Below are 17,018 nucleotides of genomic sequence, written 5' to 3'. Positions count from 1 at the left end.
TGTGCGGGGCGCCCGTCTGCGGGCCCGCGCCGCGGGGAGCGCCGTCCAATCAGCGCGCGCCTCCCGCCTGGCCCGGCGCGCGGCCCGGCCGAGTTCGCGGCTCCTGGGGGGGGCGGGGTGGGGGGCGCGAGCCGCCGCGCGCCGCCCGAGCGGCTTCCGGGCGCGTTGCCTGGACGCGGTTGCCGTGGCAGCCCGAGCTGGAGGCTTTCCCCGCGCACCCGAGCGGAGCCCAGCCTGGCGGCACCGCCCCTCCTCCCTCCTCGTTCCCACACCCAAAATAGCCTCTCTTCGTCGCTGCTGTTTCCCACAGAGCTCTCATCCAAACGGCTTGGAGTTGGTGGGGTGGGGATTTCGCTTATTGGAAAATAAATCCTGTTGTAGGGCTGGCTGACTAGAAGGGAGAGGTGTTGTAATGGTGCCTGATTAAGATAATAGCCATGGTAGTTTCCCTATAATTCTTTTCAGAGCCCTAGCATCATCCTTTATTTAGTCAACATCTTTCCCACGCAAATAGTTATTGACCCCTCCCCTCCCCCAATTGGGAAGAAGTTCTTTGATTAGGCCACAGTCTGATAAACAGCTCGCGGGTTGGCGCCCCACCTGTGCAGGTGAACGAACCCTACGCGACTGCTAAGTGCCAATTAATGAATTACCCTGACACTTGCAGCTGGAACCAAGGACCGTGTCTTACCACACAGACACGACGCAAGAAAGAACTGCTACGACCCTTCTTCTCCCTCCCATCTCTCCACTGCCTCATTCCCCTCCCCGGGCGCCCCTACTATTCCCACCCTCCTCTCAATGTGAGATCTTGAGCAGGATCACAAGCCGAATCATTCTTGATTTTGCTTGCTCTTGGTGGGTGGGATTTAAGCAGAGTTGGTGGTCGCCACCTTTGCCCGCCTCCCGATTGCAATTCATTACCTCTAGACCCTAGCCTGAGCCAGCAGACTGAGCCCCTCCAAACTAAAGGAAGGAGCGTGACTTGGTAGAAAGAACCTGAACTGTGGAGTCAGGCTGAGACGTTTTGGGATCAGGACGCTAGCAGTTACTCGTGTGTGGGCGTGGGTATTCCGTGGCTGTTTGCTCACGCATAAAATGGGCTAATGCCTCCACAAAGGGTTTATGCATCTGTAATATCCATTAAGTCAAAAATATTTATTGGATACTTGCGTATGCTAGAAACTAGGCTTGAATCTAAGATTCAATGGTGAGAAAGAAGAAATAATGCAATAGTGCTCGCTGCTCTCATGGAGCTGACAGCCTGACCACACGAATCAAATCAATCACGGCATATGTAAAACGGCCTTGTGCATGGGCCTTGATAGCCAGTAATGTGAAGATCTGACCTGACAGCATCCCACTGGTACCATGAATTCTCAGTGATGATCCTTTCTTTTCTTTGTTATGTTTCCTCTACCAGGCAGGAATTTACAAACAAAATAAATAAAATTTATTGTTTATAAATACATACTAAATTGAATCATGGATCATGGTGTAAATGGTATCACTCAGTTTCCCAGTAACTTTCTGTGCAGATTTGAAACTGCTATGTGCCCCAGAAAAGTGATGTTCTTTGAATCCAATCTTGGGGCAGATCTGTTGTTGGGAGGGACCTTTCATTAGATTGTTTCCATGAAGATATGACCCCACCCATTCAAGGTGGGTGTTTAGCCCTTACAGGAGTCCTTTAAGAGAGCTCACGGGTGGGGGGGGGGGGGGAGGGGAGGGGCTCAGAAAGGAAATACCCCAGGAGAAACTAGAAGGACCCAAGCAGTGGAGAGAGCCATTGTGAAACCAAACCAAGAGAGAAGGCCCAGCAGATGTCTCCATGTGCCTTCCCAAGTGACATAGGAACTCCAAACACCATTGGCCTTTTTTCAGTGAAAGTTTCCTCTTGTTGATGCCTTAGTTTGGACATTTTTATGGCCTTAGAACTGTAAATTTGTAACCTAATAAATTTCGTTTGGCTTTCGGCAGCTTTAGTAAACAGAAACTCTTTCACTTAAAAGATTTCGAGACATATGTAATCCTGCCATTATGTCTGGAAAAATGGGCAGGTGTTTTTACCAGAATGGTTTCGATTGTAACTCAGTCCAGGACATGGGGTTTTTTTTTTCTTACGTTACTTTAATTTAAAAGCCAAAGTTCATCACAAATTATTTTATACTGGCAAATCGTAGGTTCTCAAAATAGCATTATCGAAGAGAGCAACTTTATAAACTCAAACTGTAATCCATTTACCAGCCAGTCATTAAATACAAAGGACCCTTGCAGGATATTGTGCTAGATTCCAGGATTTTTTAAGTGATGAATTGCACAACTGGATCCTGGTCCTACCTGAATCCCTGCACAGCCTCTAGTCATGAAGATAAGATGTACAGGACATTTGTGGGGCCAAAAAGCAGGCTAATCTAGTTAAAGGTAAAAAACAGTATTTATAAAAAGGCTAGAACGCAGCTGGATCAAGAATGTGGTGAGCTCTGAAGGTTAAATAGAGTGGTAGCACTTTTGTCTTGTAGACAGCAGTTCTCAATCTTGGCTTCTGTTTTAGTAGTACGTCGAGAACCATTGTAAACTGTCATGCATAGTTCGGCACTAATAATAGGATGCCTAATGACTGAATGACAAGGAACAGTCATATGTAGGGACCAGAAAGAGGAAGAGCCAGAAATATGAGGGTAGAAACCATGTAACAGAAGACACAGATGAAAAGGCTCAAAGTGACAATTCTGCAGGAAGTCAAGAAAATGTAGTGAATAGGAGGTCAATGAAGACCTTCGTGGGTGCTTTTTTCCCCCCATATGCCCCTCTATTATTAACTCTTTGTACAAGTGTCATTCCTTTGAAGTAGTTCATGTAAGAACTTATTTATATTTATAGTGCTAATCAGTGAGACACATGGCTCCAAAAAACCCTCTCAGTCATGTTCACCTTCAGTACGACACTATTACTCATAATCCCACCGAAGATCTACCATCACCTCTATCCATTCCCATCATTTAAGTTCAATTTAGTTAACAAGTCTGTACATATTAGGTAACCATGCTTTCTTCTCTAGCTTCTGTCTATCTCTAGGTCCCCTACATTCTACATTTAAAAATACATATTTTTACTGTAAACCTTAACAAACAAACATTCTATACATGGTGTACAATCAATGGCTCACAATATCATCACATAGTTGTGTATTCATCACCGTGATCCTTTTTTTGAACATTTGCCTCTCTCCAGCAAAAAAATTTAAAAAAAGAGAAAACTCATACATGCTATACCCCTTACCCCTCCCTCTTATTGACCACTAATATTTCAATCTGTATAATTTATTTTAACCTTGTTCTTCCTAGTATATATTTATTTTTTATCCATATTTTTTATTCATCTGACCATACAGTAGATAAAAGGAGCATGAGACACGAGGTTTTCACAGTCACACAGTCACATTGCAAAAGCTATATCATTATACAATCATCTTCAAGAAACATGGCTATTGGAACCCAGCTCTACAGTTTCAGGGACTTCTCTCTAGCCACTCTAAAACACCATAAACTAAAAAGGGGATATCTATACATGTATAAGAATAACCTCCAGGACAAGCTCTTGACTCTGGTTGAAATCTCTCAGCCACTAACACTTCCCCTCATTTCTCTCTTCCCCCTTTTGGTCAAGAGGGTTTTCTCAATCTCTTGATGCCAAGTCCCAGCTCATCCCAAGATTTCTGTCCCACTTGCCAAGGAGATTAACACCCCTGGGAGTCATGTCCCATGTATAGGGGGCAGGCCAGTGAGTTTGCTTGCCTTATGAGCTTAGAGAGAGAAGCCACGTCTGAGCAACATAAGAGGTTCTCTGGGGGTGACTCTTAGGCCTAATTTTAAGTAGGCTTAGCCTATCCTTTGCAGGGATAAGTTTCATAGGGGCAAACCCCAAGATCGGGGGCTTGGCCTATTGATTTGGTTGTCCCCAGTGCTTGCAAGATTATAAGGAATTCCCTAAATGGAGAAGACCCTACATTCTACATTTTAAGACTCTGAATTTATATTCTAGGGAGTTCATATTAGTGAACTCATATAGTATTTACTCTTTTATGTCTGGCTTATTTCACTCAGCATTATGTCATAAAGGTTCATCCCTGTTGTCATATGCTTCAGGACCTCATTTCTTCTTACACCTGCATAATAATCCATCATATTTATGTACCACATTTCCATTTCGTTTATTCACTTGTCTGTTGATGGACACTTGGATTGCTTCCATCTTTTGGCACTTATGAATAATGCCAATATGAACATCGGTGTGCAAATGTCTGTTTGTGACACTGCTTTCAGCTCTTCTGGATATATAACAAGTAGTGGTATTGCCAGGTTGTAGAGCAACTCAATATTTGGTTTTCTAAGGAATTGCCAAACTGTCTTCCATAGCAGCTGTACCATTATGCATTACCACCAGCAGTGAATAAGTGTTCCATTTTCTCCACATCCTCTCCAGCCTTTCCAGTTCCTTGTTTGTTTAATGGCACCCATTCTTGTAAGTATGAGATAATATCTCATTGTGCTTTTGATTTGCATTTCCCTTATAATTTATGAAGATGAATATCTTTTAGCTGTTTGCATTTCCTCTACAGAAAAATGTCAATTCATATCTTTTGCCCATTTTATAATTGGGTTGTTTATTCTTTTATTGTTGAGTTGTATGCTTTCTTTATATATATTGGATATCAAGCCCTTACTTGATATTTTAAAAGGATATATGTGCCCTAGAAAAGCCATGTTTTAATCAAAATCCCATTTCATAAAGGTAGAATAATCCCTATTCAATACAGTATGTTTGAAACTGTAATCAGATCGTCTCCCTGGATGATGTGATTTAGTCAAGAGTGATTGTTAAACTGGATTAGGTGATGACATGTCTCCACCCACTTGGGTGGGTCTTGATTGGTTTATTCGAGACCTATAAAAGAGGAAACGTTACAGAGAATGGGAGATTCGGAGAGAGCGGAGAAAGCTGCAGTACCACGAAGCACAGAGTCCACAGCCAGTGACCTTTGAAGATGAAAAAGGAAATGCCTCCCAGGGAGCTTCATGAAACAGGAAGCCAGGAGAAGAAGCTAGCAGATGATGCCATGTTTGCCATGTGCCCCTCCAGATGAGAGAGAAACTCTGACTGTGTTTGCCATGTGCCTTCTCACTTGAGAGAGAAACCCTGAACTTCACTGGCCTTCCTGAACCAAGGTATCTTTCCCTGGACGCCTTAGATTGGACATTTCTATAGACTTGTTTTAATTGGGACATTTTCTTGGCCTTAGAACTGTAAACTAGCATCTGATTCAACTCCCCTTTTTAAAAGCCATTCTGTTTCTGGTATATTGCATTCTGGCAGCTAGCAAACTAGGACATATGGTTTCCAAATATTTGCTCCCATTGAATTGACTGCCTCTTCACCTTTTTTTTTTTAACATGGGCAGGCACCAGGAATCGAACCCGGGTCCTCTGGCCTGGCAGGCAAGCATTCTTGCCTGCTGAGCCACCATGGCCCGCCCCTCTTCACCTTTTTGACAAAGTCCTTTGAGGCACAGAATAATTTGATTTTTGGTTAATGATAATGCACAAAAAATCATTCACATTTATCTGTTTTTCTTTCATTACTTCTGCTTTGGGTATAAGAAGCTACCTCCTGTTACTAGGTCTTAAAGGTGTTTCCCAGTATTTCCTTCTAGAAGTTTTATGGTACTGACTCTTATATTTAGGTCTTTCAGTTAATTTTTGTGCAGGGTATGAGGTAGGGGTCCTCTTTCATTCCTTTGGCTTTGGATATCCAGTTCTCCCAACCCCATTTGTTGAAAATACTATCCTGTTCCAGTTCGGTGGATTTGGGGGCCTTACCAAAGATCAATTGATCATAGATGTGGAGGTCTATTGCCAAACTCTCAATTTTTTTTTCTTTTTGCATGGGCAGGCACCAGAAATTGAACCTGGCTCTCCAGCATGGCAGGCGAGAACTCTGCGTGCTGAGCCACCGTGGCCTGCCCCAAACTCTCAATTTGATTCCATTGATCAATATGTCTATCTTTGCACCAAAACTATGCTGTTTTGCAAACTTTCATTTTTTAATTTTTTTCCATTTGCATATTTTTTAGTTATCACATTGCTGTGGGTTTTGACTGGCTGTTGAAGAAATGCAAGAGTTGATGTGTGGGCCACATATTGGAGAGGTTTGATAGTGTAGGAAAGATGAGAAATAAGATCAGTAGAGAGGTCTCAAGTGCCAAGTGAACTCTTGCAATACGAGAAGGTAGTCTTTGCATTTAACTATATGTACTCTCATAGCAATTGACAAATGGAGAGTACATTGTTTTGCTCAAACTACATCCTACCATTAATTTTATCTTTACCACATCCATTGCCCTTTTTAAAAAAATGTTCATAGGGTGGGCCATGGTGGCTCAGCAGGCAGAGTTCTCACCTGCCATGCTGGAGACCCGGGTTCAATTCCCACTACCTGCCCATGTAAAAAGTAAAGAAAAAGGGTTTCATCAAATTAGAGAAATCTTACCTAGAGCAAAGGCAAAGTTCAGACCTTGGTACATCATTCTTTTGAATAACCAACTAAAACCTGAGTTAACTTATTAACACAATATGTTTTTCTTTATGACTTTTCCTTCTCGATTTTCTTCATTCATAATAGTGACATTTCAGGATTAAGGAAATCCTTTCTTTCTTCATGCATACAAAAATAATGGATTTTTCGTGTGTTTTGAAGTAAACTATAATTTATTTCATTGTTTTTGCTAATTATTTCCCTCTATGTGTAGGCTAATTCTCTCAAACATTATGTTTTGCTTATGCATTTGTCCATCAATCTCTCAAAGATTTTTAAAATTGACTACAATTAAGGCATAACCATCAGGGAGAGCATACCATATTGGGAAGATTCTTCCTGGTAGTGTTTATGTCTTAACTTAGATAATTGCTGGTATATATAGTAGGGCAAAGTCAGTCTTGGGTTGTGTTTAAATAGCATCCAACTGAGCCTTAGCACAACACTACTCACTAGAGAGTTAAATCTGGTATAAAGGAGCCTTTGTCTAATGAGTTTATGGCCAGGAATTCTAGAACAACCTCATAATAAAATGGATTCATCTAAACACCAGTCCAGAGGCAAGGTGAGCATCATAGAAAATTCCATTGCACATTGATTTTGGTAAATCTTTCTTTCCACCAATTTTTGGGAAATGGGTCAAAAATATATATACAGGCTTTAAGACACTTGGAGTTTACTTTGGCTCAGTTCAGTATAATTCAGCAAACATTTAAAAGTACCTCTATTAACCAGTCATGATACCACAATTTAGATAATGCAGCCCATGGCATAAGTCAACACACTTATTTTGACTTCTTTGCAAAGTAGTACATTCTGGTGATCCTTATAGGTAGGAAAATTAAATACAACCCTCAGGGGGTGTAAGGGTAGTTCAGTGGTAGAATTCTCACCTGCCAAGCGGGAAATCTGGGTTCGATTCCCAGCCCATGCACTTCCCAAAACAAAACAAACAAGCAAAACAAGCAAATGAAAAACCAAAAAAAAATTCAACAAAATGCAACAGGGGATACTCACATGGAAAAAGAATGAAATGTGACCCCTGCCATACAGCATACCAAAAAAAAAAAAAAAAAAGAAAGAAAGAAAAGGAAAATACAACCTTCACTTCTGTTCAACACCGACAAAAAAGAAATGACAATACTAACCTCTTGAGCTGTGGTTTATAGTGGCATGCAAACCATATTGAAGTCTGAAGCAAAGGAAAAAGCCATAATACTAATCTGTCCTTATTTAAAATTTTGACATTTTGTTCACCAGCATTTTTTGCATTAATTTTGATGTTTAAATGTTGCATTAAAATACCTTAGCACAGCATTATGAATGTAGTTAACACCACTGAATTATATACTTGAAAGCAGTGAAAATGGGAAAGTTTATGTTGTACATGTTACCACAATAAAACTTTAAAAAAGCAAATCACATAGAACTGTACAACATAAAGAGTGAACCCTAATGTAAACAATGGACTTCAGTCAAGAATATAACTTTAATAATATTGGTTCATAGTTGTAACAGATGTACCATATTAGTGCAAAATGTTAATAGAGAAAGCTGTGTGAATAAAGAGGCATTAATGGGAACGCTGTGCTTTCTGCATGATTTTTCTGTAAACCTACAACTGCTCTAAAAATAAAATTTTAAAATATATCATATATCTCCATTACTGAGGTGGGTTTATTTATTTATTTTTTGGCATCCCTTAAATTTTATACCTTTTGAGTTTTTCACTCACGTCACTCTGTTCCTGGCCCTGTGCTGAATGCTTGTATTTCATTTCTTCCTTGCAACCATCTTTGAAACAGACACTTTCATATTCATACTCATGAGCAAACCGAGGCTTAGAGGCATTATATGGCTTGTCCAAGGACCCAATCTGTTAAATACTAGAGGTGGAATTGCCTCCAGCAGCTGTCTTGCCTCCCTATGACCACATGAGATACGGTGGGAAAAATGCCTCACACAAACTTCAGTAGGCAAAATGCATGACAATAGTGAGAACTAATTAAATATTTGGTTCCCTTCCCCTTTCTTCCCTGCAAGGATAGTGCATATCAAAGAGTATGAATAGTAACACATTTCTCAAAAAAACTATTATTTTGAGAAAGTAAGTTAATTTAAATTTCTTTCTGATTTCTTACTCCTTCATCACAGACCTACACTAGCTAAAGGATTGAGTAAAGATTTAATGTACTTATCCAGATGAATCTGATAAAGAAAAGAATCTTTGGTTTGAAATATACAGAGTCAAAATGTTTGGCTGTTTTGAGCATCTTCCTTAATAATGAAACTGAAGCAAGCTCTTTATGAGTGCATGCTTGCTGACAAAAGGCATATAAAATGTTGTACTTTAAAAAAAACACCCTAATTACTAGATAATACATATCCTGCGACTAAAACAAAACGAGATTAACATTATACAGTTGCTCTTAAAAACAGAAATATCGAGTATAGCCCCTTTGGTTTCCCCTCCAACTTTTGGATACATGATTAATCATTTTGTGCACACATTCAGATTTCTCAAGACGATGTGAATGGGTTGTAGGATTCTTTACAGGAATGAGAGACTTACATAGTCGTGTACAAGATTATCATCACTGTAAACTCAGGAAATAGCTCTCATTTTCCTTTGGAAACATAAATCATAAGATTGACATGTTCTTTCTCTCAGAGGAATTCATGCTGTGAAGTGCTGGAAACTATCTGTATGTACTTGAGCAAGTTACTTAACTGTGCTTGACTCAGTTTCCTCATCTATAAAATGGGAATAATATAGTACCTACCTCAGTGGTTTCTAATAAAGATTAAAGGCACCAATTCATGCAAAGAGGGTAGTATAGTACCTTAGTTATTATTTGTAACATTACATCTAACATCATATAATTATTGTTACTATTTTTTTCTCCTAAGACTTAGTCAGAAGAGTGAAGGTCTAATTAATATCGACTCAACTACTTAATTTTACATATGGAGGCAGAAGTCAATAATTAATCTGATTGACTCTCTCCTCACACTATTACTAACATAGCTTGCCTTGAAACAATTCTAAGTATCCTTCAGGTGTCGGCCACACCCCAATACCATCTCTTTCCCTTGCTTGTAGCTCTCAGTGTCCTAGTCAAAGGTATGTACAACTTCTAATATTCTGAATCATTTGGCCATATCCAACACAAATCCCAAGATCTCTCTTCTCCAAGAACACTGAATGAGATCATCATAGAATGTCTTCTTCCTTGTATATTTGAATCCTTCCCATCAGTATGATTCCCAAACTAAGCACCTACTCAAGCCCTTATAAAGGGAAAGAGGCCTCTGTGGTACTGTAGGAAAGGTGGAAGTGGTCATTGCTCACCCATCCTCCCTTCTCCCACCTCTGGTTGAAGCTAGTTCTTCCCCACAATGGACATTTCTGGGGATAAATGCAGTCAACAATACCTGTGGAGTCACTGATACCACCATCCCAACCAAACTATCACCAACCTCCTGCTTTCAGTTGTTCAGCTCATTCTCATGAACAACAAAATAAGATTTCAAAGCACCACAAAGGCAAGGAAGAACTGCCCCTCCTATACCCATCATCTGACCTCGGCTCTGCCCTGTCAGACTCTTTGTCCCACCTGTCTACCTCGTACTAAACATCAGGAGTAAACCTGTTCCTGGCTAGTACCTCTGCCTAAGTCTCTTACATTAGAAGTGAGGCCTTTGCATCCAGCTTATTTTCTCCCCAGGAAGTCAGAAAAGTGAAAGTCTAGTTAATATTGGTTCAACTATTTTATTTTACACCTAGAGGCAGAATTTGGTAATTCCAGTACTTAAATGTCAGAACATTTTTTACTTTTTATTTTTTTATTATGAAAAATAACATTTACACAAAAAAAGCAATACATTTCAGCACTTAGTTGCACAACAGATTTTAGAGTTTGGTATAGGTTATAGTTCCACCAATTTAGGTTTTTATTTCTAGCTGCTCCAAGATACTGAAGACAAAAAAAATTTCAATATAATGATTCAACAATCATACTCATTTGTTAAATCTACCTTCTCTGTATAACTCTATATCACCTTTGATCTTTTTCCTACTCTTTAGGGGTATTTGGGCTGTGCTTATTATAACTTTTTCATATTGGAAAGAGCTTTTGATAATATGGGATAGTGGGATAGAACTAATTGATGCAGAGCATTCATTTCTTAATGTCTCAGTGACAAGTAGAAAATTATCACTAGTTTATGGTAAGTTTAAAACCTGTAATATCTACTATCTAAACTAAATTTAATCTGTTTGACTCTTCATTTCCCAAAGAAGATTCTCTACTTTTCCAAGGGGAGATAAGCATACTGGAATCTGTTTGAAAATATCTACAAGCTACATTAACTTTAAACTTTCATCAAGTATAAAGAGAAAATTATGAATAAATCTTTAAAATATCTTCCACACAGACACTTTTATGAGCAACCCTGAAGGACAGCTGAAAAGAGTGCTTCTAGAAACCCCACTAAAGACACAGAAGCTATGTAAGAAAATTTGTTAAAATCAAAGGACATGAGTATCTAGATTGAAAGGACCCACCATGTAAGTCCCTTACAGAGTGGATGAAGAAAAATCCATTCTAAGGCAACTCATTTTGAAATTTCAGAACACTAGACACAAGGAGGAGATCCTGAAATCTTCCAGAGAATTAAAGTAGGAAGCCACCTACAATCAGGAATTAGAAGAACAGAACATCAGATTTCTCGGTAGTAACACTGAGACGCACGGCAGCAGAAGTCCCTTCAGCTGTGGTGTCATGCTGTGGGGAAGAGAGACAGACTTGTAAGCCCTGGAGAGAGGTTCTGCTTGCCCAAGGTCACTGCTGTACGGAAACCCTGGGGTGAAGCCACATCACCATGTCTGACTAGGAGGCAATACCTTCAACTTAGGACTTGGGGGATAAGAAAGAAGGGGAAAGTCATTGGACAGGATAGCAGTGAGAGTCACTTCAAGGTGAAAATGACAACACATCTCAAGAAACTCAAAGAATCATACTGTCAAAGATAGGGAGTTTCAATGAATTCACTCAGGTTTCTCGTTAAAGGTAAGAGAATTGCTGATAATCACACTCCGAAAGAACTGTAATGGAGGAAGAAGATGTGATTGAAGTAAATCAGGAACAAAGAGGGGGTCATTCAATGGTTTAGATATTCTTTAATTTTTTTTCTTTTCCATTAATCCGTTTTTTATTTTAAAAAATAGTTCTTTTGTACTGTGGTATTCAAAATGGAATTGAAAACTGGAACCCCATCTCTTCAAAACATCAGGTATTTTGAATTTCAGGCTCAATATTCATTATTGTTTGTTTTGATTGTGTTGATTTTGGTGATCAAGACTCAGCCCCCTTCATATTGTCCTCTCATTTTAAAAAATTACATGTGTGCACAGAGAGATCACCTTTTCCGGGACTGTGTATTTTCAGGCTTGTGGTGATAAATAAGATTGACCAATGAGAGTGTACATAATGTTTTCTAGTTGGCCCTGAGGTTCTAGTATGTGATTGCCTCACTCCTGGACTATGACTTTAAGTGGGAGATGAAAGTTTTCAGAGAACTGAACTGTGGAAAAATGACTTCTCCTTAGCTTGAATCTACTTTAATATCTGAAGGTCTGGACCAAAAGAAGAGGAATTTCCAGTTGAATATTGCAAGATATGGCGAGAGTAATGACTAACTCCAAAGATGGCTTCATAGAAGAGACAAAGCATTTTAAGATTAAAAACAATCTTATCAAAAGACCTCAGAAAAGTTCTAATTTTCATTAACAGTTGTTCTAGTTTGCTAGCTGCCAGAATGCAATATACCAGAAATAGAATGACTTTTAAAAAGGGGAATTTATTAAATTGCTAGTTTAAAGTTCTAAGGCCGTGAGAATGTCCCAATTAAAACAAGTCTGTGAAAATGTCCAAATTAAGGCACCAACAAAAGGTTGCCTTCACTAAAGAAAGGTCAATGAAGTCCAGGGTTTCTCTCTCAACTGGAAAGGCATATGGTGAACCTGGCCATGTCTGCTAGCTTCATCTCCAGGCTTCTTGTTTCATGAAGCTCTCCCAGGAGCATATTCCTTCTTCATCTCTACAGTTCTCTGGTTGCATGGGCTCTGTCTTAGTCATTCTGAAGCTTTCTCCAAATGTTTCCTCTTTTAAAGGATTCCAGGAAACTAGTCAAGCTCCACCTGAAATAGGTGGAGTCACATCTCCCTCTAATTAATATCCACAATTGGGTGTGTCACATGTCTGTGGAGATAATCTGACCAAAAGATTCCAACCTGCATTACTAAATAGGGATTAAAAGAAATGGTTGCTCCCACAAAACTGCTTCAGGATTAACACATGGTTTTTCCAGGGTACGTAATCTAATCAAAAGATTCCAACCTACATTACTGAACAGGGATTAAAAGAAGTGGTTACTTCCATAAGATTGGATCAGGATTAAAACATGGCTTTTCTAGGGCACATGATTCTTTCAAGCGAGCACAACAACAATAAAGTTATTCATACAGAAGTATAAACAACAGAACACCACTCTTTTTTTTTTTGTACTTTTTGGCATGGGATATGGGTTTTAAATGGAAATAGTTTGTACCAGCTTTATTAAAATAAAATATTTGCAAATATATATATATATATATAGTAACATGAGAAGAAAGAGAAGTAATTATAAAATTCTGAAAGGAATTTTTTTCCATTCTAGAATTCTACACCCAGCCAAACTATCTATCAAGCTCAATGGCAGAAAAAAGACATATTCATATCTATTAGTTCCCAAAAATATGCCTTAATGCGCCATTTCTCAGGAATTTTCTAGCAAAATGAAAAAGTCAGCAAAAAGGGACGTAGGAATGGGCCCCAGAAGTGGAGGATTTAGCCTAAAATAACAGTAAAGAGAACTGTAAGGAAATGATGAAGGAAAGCCTAAGAACTGATGCCCAACACTCAGGCTACAGCAAAACAATAGAGCAACCAGGCATTCACAAGAAAACGAGAAAGAGAAAGGAGCAGATTACCTAAAATCTTTGACCATAGTGAGAGGAGTCGTAGTTCTATCAGAAAGTTTGGAGATGGATTAAATAAGGATAGGTACATAAAAACTAAGCTCATGGCCAAAGGGTATAATTATTCATGCCAAAAGTAAAAAAAAAAGAATAAGTAAAAAGTTACGTGAGAAAAAAGTGAAATCATTCTTGGCTCAGCTGCGAACAAAGTCATAATAATGTAAATACTAATTATTGGTTTAACCACAAAAAAATGTTACATTGTCATATTGGGAGGGTTCGGAAAGTAAAAGTGTAGGTGGCAGAAGGTGGGTAGGGAGGTATAAGAACGCTAAATCCTCATTCTCTATAGTAGGAAGTCAGTAGACAGCATCTAAATGAAAGAGCAAGAAACAACAGTATAAACAAGCTTTCCTTTATGAACTAAGTACATGTATTTCTTTGATGCAAAACATAAAAATAAAAGAAAACACAAAGTTTTGTGCAAAAAAGTTTTAGAGTGTCTTCAAATACATGTACTTATTGTTTTGAACTTCCTTGGGTTATTTACTTACGAGTTGTTTTACTGTCTTTCTTCCTAGGACATAATTTTTGTAGTTCTATTCTAGGCATATCCACAATGTGTGGTTAACAAACCACATTTCTTCCAGTTTAGTATGGCATTATGAAATCATTTTTAGAGAACTTCAGACACTAATTTAAAAAATAATTTAGTTCAAAAGAACACAAACCAATGAACAGCATAGTAAATTTTTCCAAATATACTTTAATAACTTTCCAATGAAAAAAAATCAGTATCTGGTTTTTACTGTCAATTTTAGCCCTCTAAAGATAGAATAGTCAAGGTAGAGCTTATTTTATTAATACGAAAATATTTTTCAGCTGCATAAATTATTCATTAAATTACGCCAAGGATTTTATGTATGTGTGTGTGTGTGTGTGTGTGTGTGTGTGTGTGTGGTATTATAATTAGGTTTTAGAGCAAGGAGAAAGAAAAAATGTAAGTATTACAAACAAGGCCAGGCATCCTTTTTGCATAGCTCAGATAATTAAAATATCATGTGACAGAAGGACTCCACAACAGTAACTGTGGATTCTATGGCCTCATGGAGCCTACATACTAAGGAAGATACAATAAGCAAGTAAACAAAGTAATTTTAAATAGTGATGAGGATCAGAAGAAAATGAAAAAGGCCAAGTGATACTGAGTGGAGTGGGGCATGGGAAACAGTTTAGAAAGTGTTATAGGGTGGACTTCTCTAAGAAGGTAGCATCTGACTGACCGCTAGATAATCTACAGTCAGTTTATATGAAGATCTAGAGGAAGAAAATTCCAGGCAGAAAGAACAGTCAGTGCAAAAATGGTGCTTCGTGTATTTGGGGGACAGGAAATAGGTTGATGCAGTTAGAGTGAGAAAGAGAGGGGCAGTGTACATAAGAATTTTAAAACCACAGTAAGAATTTTAGTTTTATTTGAGATGAGAAGTCACAGGGCAGTGTCATCTGATCTGATTTCTCTGGCAGCAGTTTTGAGAATTAATTACAGGGAGAGCATAAAGGGAAGCAGAAAAAACAGTCTTAAGGCTTCTACAGTGGTGAGGTATGATGGTGGCTGGGAAGATGGAAAGAGGCAGAAGTGACTGATTTTGGATACGGTGTAAAGGTAGAGTTAAGTAAATGTGTGGTGGGTTAGTTAGGAATTAAGAGGAAGAGGAATTAAGTATTTTTTGTTTGCTTTTTTTTGTTTTTGTTTGTTTTTCACCTGAACAACTGGGTACAAATGATGATGCCATTTATGGGATAGAGAACATTGTGAGAAATAACAAGGTGGCAGCTGGAGCTGTGAGGCTGAAACATGGGGGAGGAGTTTGAGCAGAAGATACCATTTGATTGGCATTAGCACATAAACGTACTCAAAGTTATGGCACTGCTTGAGGTCATCAAGGGAAGATAGGCAGATGGGGAAGGCTGTGGGGTCCAGAACCAAACCCTAGAAAAGGGGAGGAGAACCCAGAGACTGGGGACCAAGAACCAAGAACCAGGAAAGGAGGTTAAGAAGACAGAGGTTGTGTAGTTAAAGGAAAACCGGGGAAGTATAGTGACAAATAACCCAAAAGAAGAGTTTCTAGGAAGGCGTTGACTCAATGGTCACCTAGAGCAAAGGCTACTCAAAAGTTTCAGAATTTAAGGCCCAAAAAGTGAGTGGTGGATTTAGCAACATAGAGGTCTTCTGTGACTTTGCTGAGGGCAGTTTCAATGGAATGGCTGGGACAGAATCTCAATTGTGATGGGTTGAGGAAATTGGGAGATGAATAAGGAAGCAGTGACCATAGACAACACTTTCAAGAAGTTTTGCCGTGCAGGTGAGCAGGAAAATAGGAAGGTAGCTTGAAAGGATGAGTGGGGATAAGAGAGTTTTAAAATCCTGACAGGTGGATAATTAAATTCAAGTTCCTTAAGTTATGCAAAAACAATTTCCAACCAAAAACCCTCTTTATTTTTAAAGGTTTTGTGAAGGTTTCTGCTATTTTGTTTCGCTTCTTCTCTTTCCTTGGTTCTAAGTATTTAATCTTGAGTTTACATGTGTCCATTTTTTTTGCTTACTCAGAGCTTAACTTTCTCCATATGCATACTTGTTACACGTAATAAGTCAGGGTCCACGTGAGACATTGTGTGGGTTTAAGATTGACTTGGATAAAACTTCAGTCCATCTATCATCTACAAGACAAACAAAGAAACAGGAAATGATGGACCATTTAAAGGAACAAGATAAAAATCCAGAAATCATCAATAAAGAGGAGAAGATTTTGGACTTTCCAGACAAAGACTTTTAAAACAATAATTTTTAATATGCTCAAGGAGATAAAGGCAAACACAGAAAAAGAAATAAAAGATATGAGGAAAACAGTGAATGAACAAAATGGGAATTTCTTTGAGATTCTCACTAAGAACAAAACAGAAATCCTGGAGTTAACGAACACAATAACTGAAATGAAAAAATTCCCTAGGCAGTTTCAATAGCACATTGGAAGTGGCAGAAGAAAGAATCAGCAATTTTGAAGATGAAACAATTTAAATGATTCAGGCTTTTGTGTAGATGGGTGTCCCAGAGGGAGAAGAAAGGGAGAAAGGCGAAGAAAGAATAGTCAAAGAAATAATGGCAGAAAACTTAACAAATTTAAGGAAACACATGAATATGCAGATTCATGAAGCCCAATAAAACGCAAACAGGATAAACTAAAAGAGAACTATACCCAGTGTGCTGGTTTGAAGTTGTTACATACCCCAGAAAAGTCATGTTCTTCAAATTCAATCTTATGTTGGCAATTTATTGTGGTGTGGGGCCTTTTGATTATGTTATTTCCATGGAGATGTGACCCCACCCATTCAGGGTGGGCCTTAA

At 38.7% G+C, this 17,018-nt stretch overlaps 1 pseudogene; it reads left to right on the top strand.

The window, feature by feature from the left end:
• Positions 1 to 11,478: 11,478 nt before the first annotated feature.
• LOC143655180 (small ubiquitin-related modifier 1 pseudogene) lies at positions 11,479 to 11,769 on the top strand (annotated as a pseudogene).
• Positions 11,770 to 17,018: the final 5,249 nt, after the last annotated feature.

This window comes from Tamandua tetradactyla, chromosome 14 (assembly GCF_023851605.1).
Source record: "Tamandua tetradactyla isolate mTamTet1 chromosome 14, mTamTet1.pri, whole genome shotgun sequence".
Classification (NCBI taxonomy): domain Eukaryota; kingdom Metazoa; phylum Chordata; class Mammalia; order Pilosa; family Myrmecophagidae; genus Tamandua; species Tamandua tetradactyla.
Note: the sequence above shows the minus strand (reverse complement) of the source record. Positions and strands in the feature narration are given on the sequence as shown.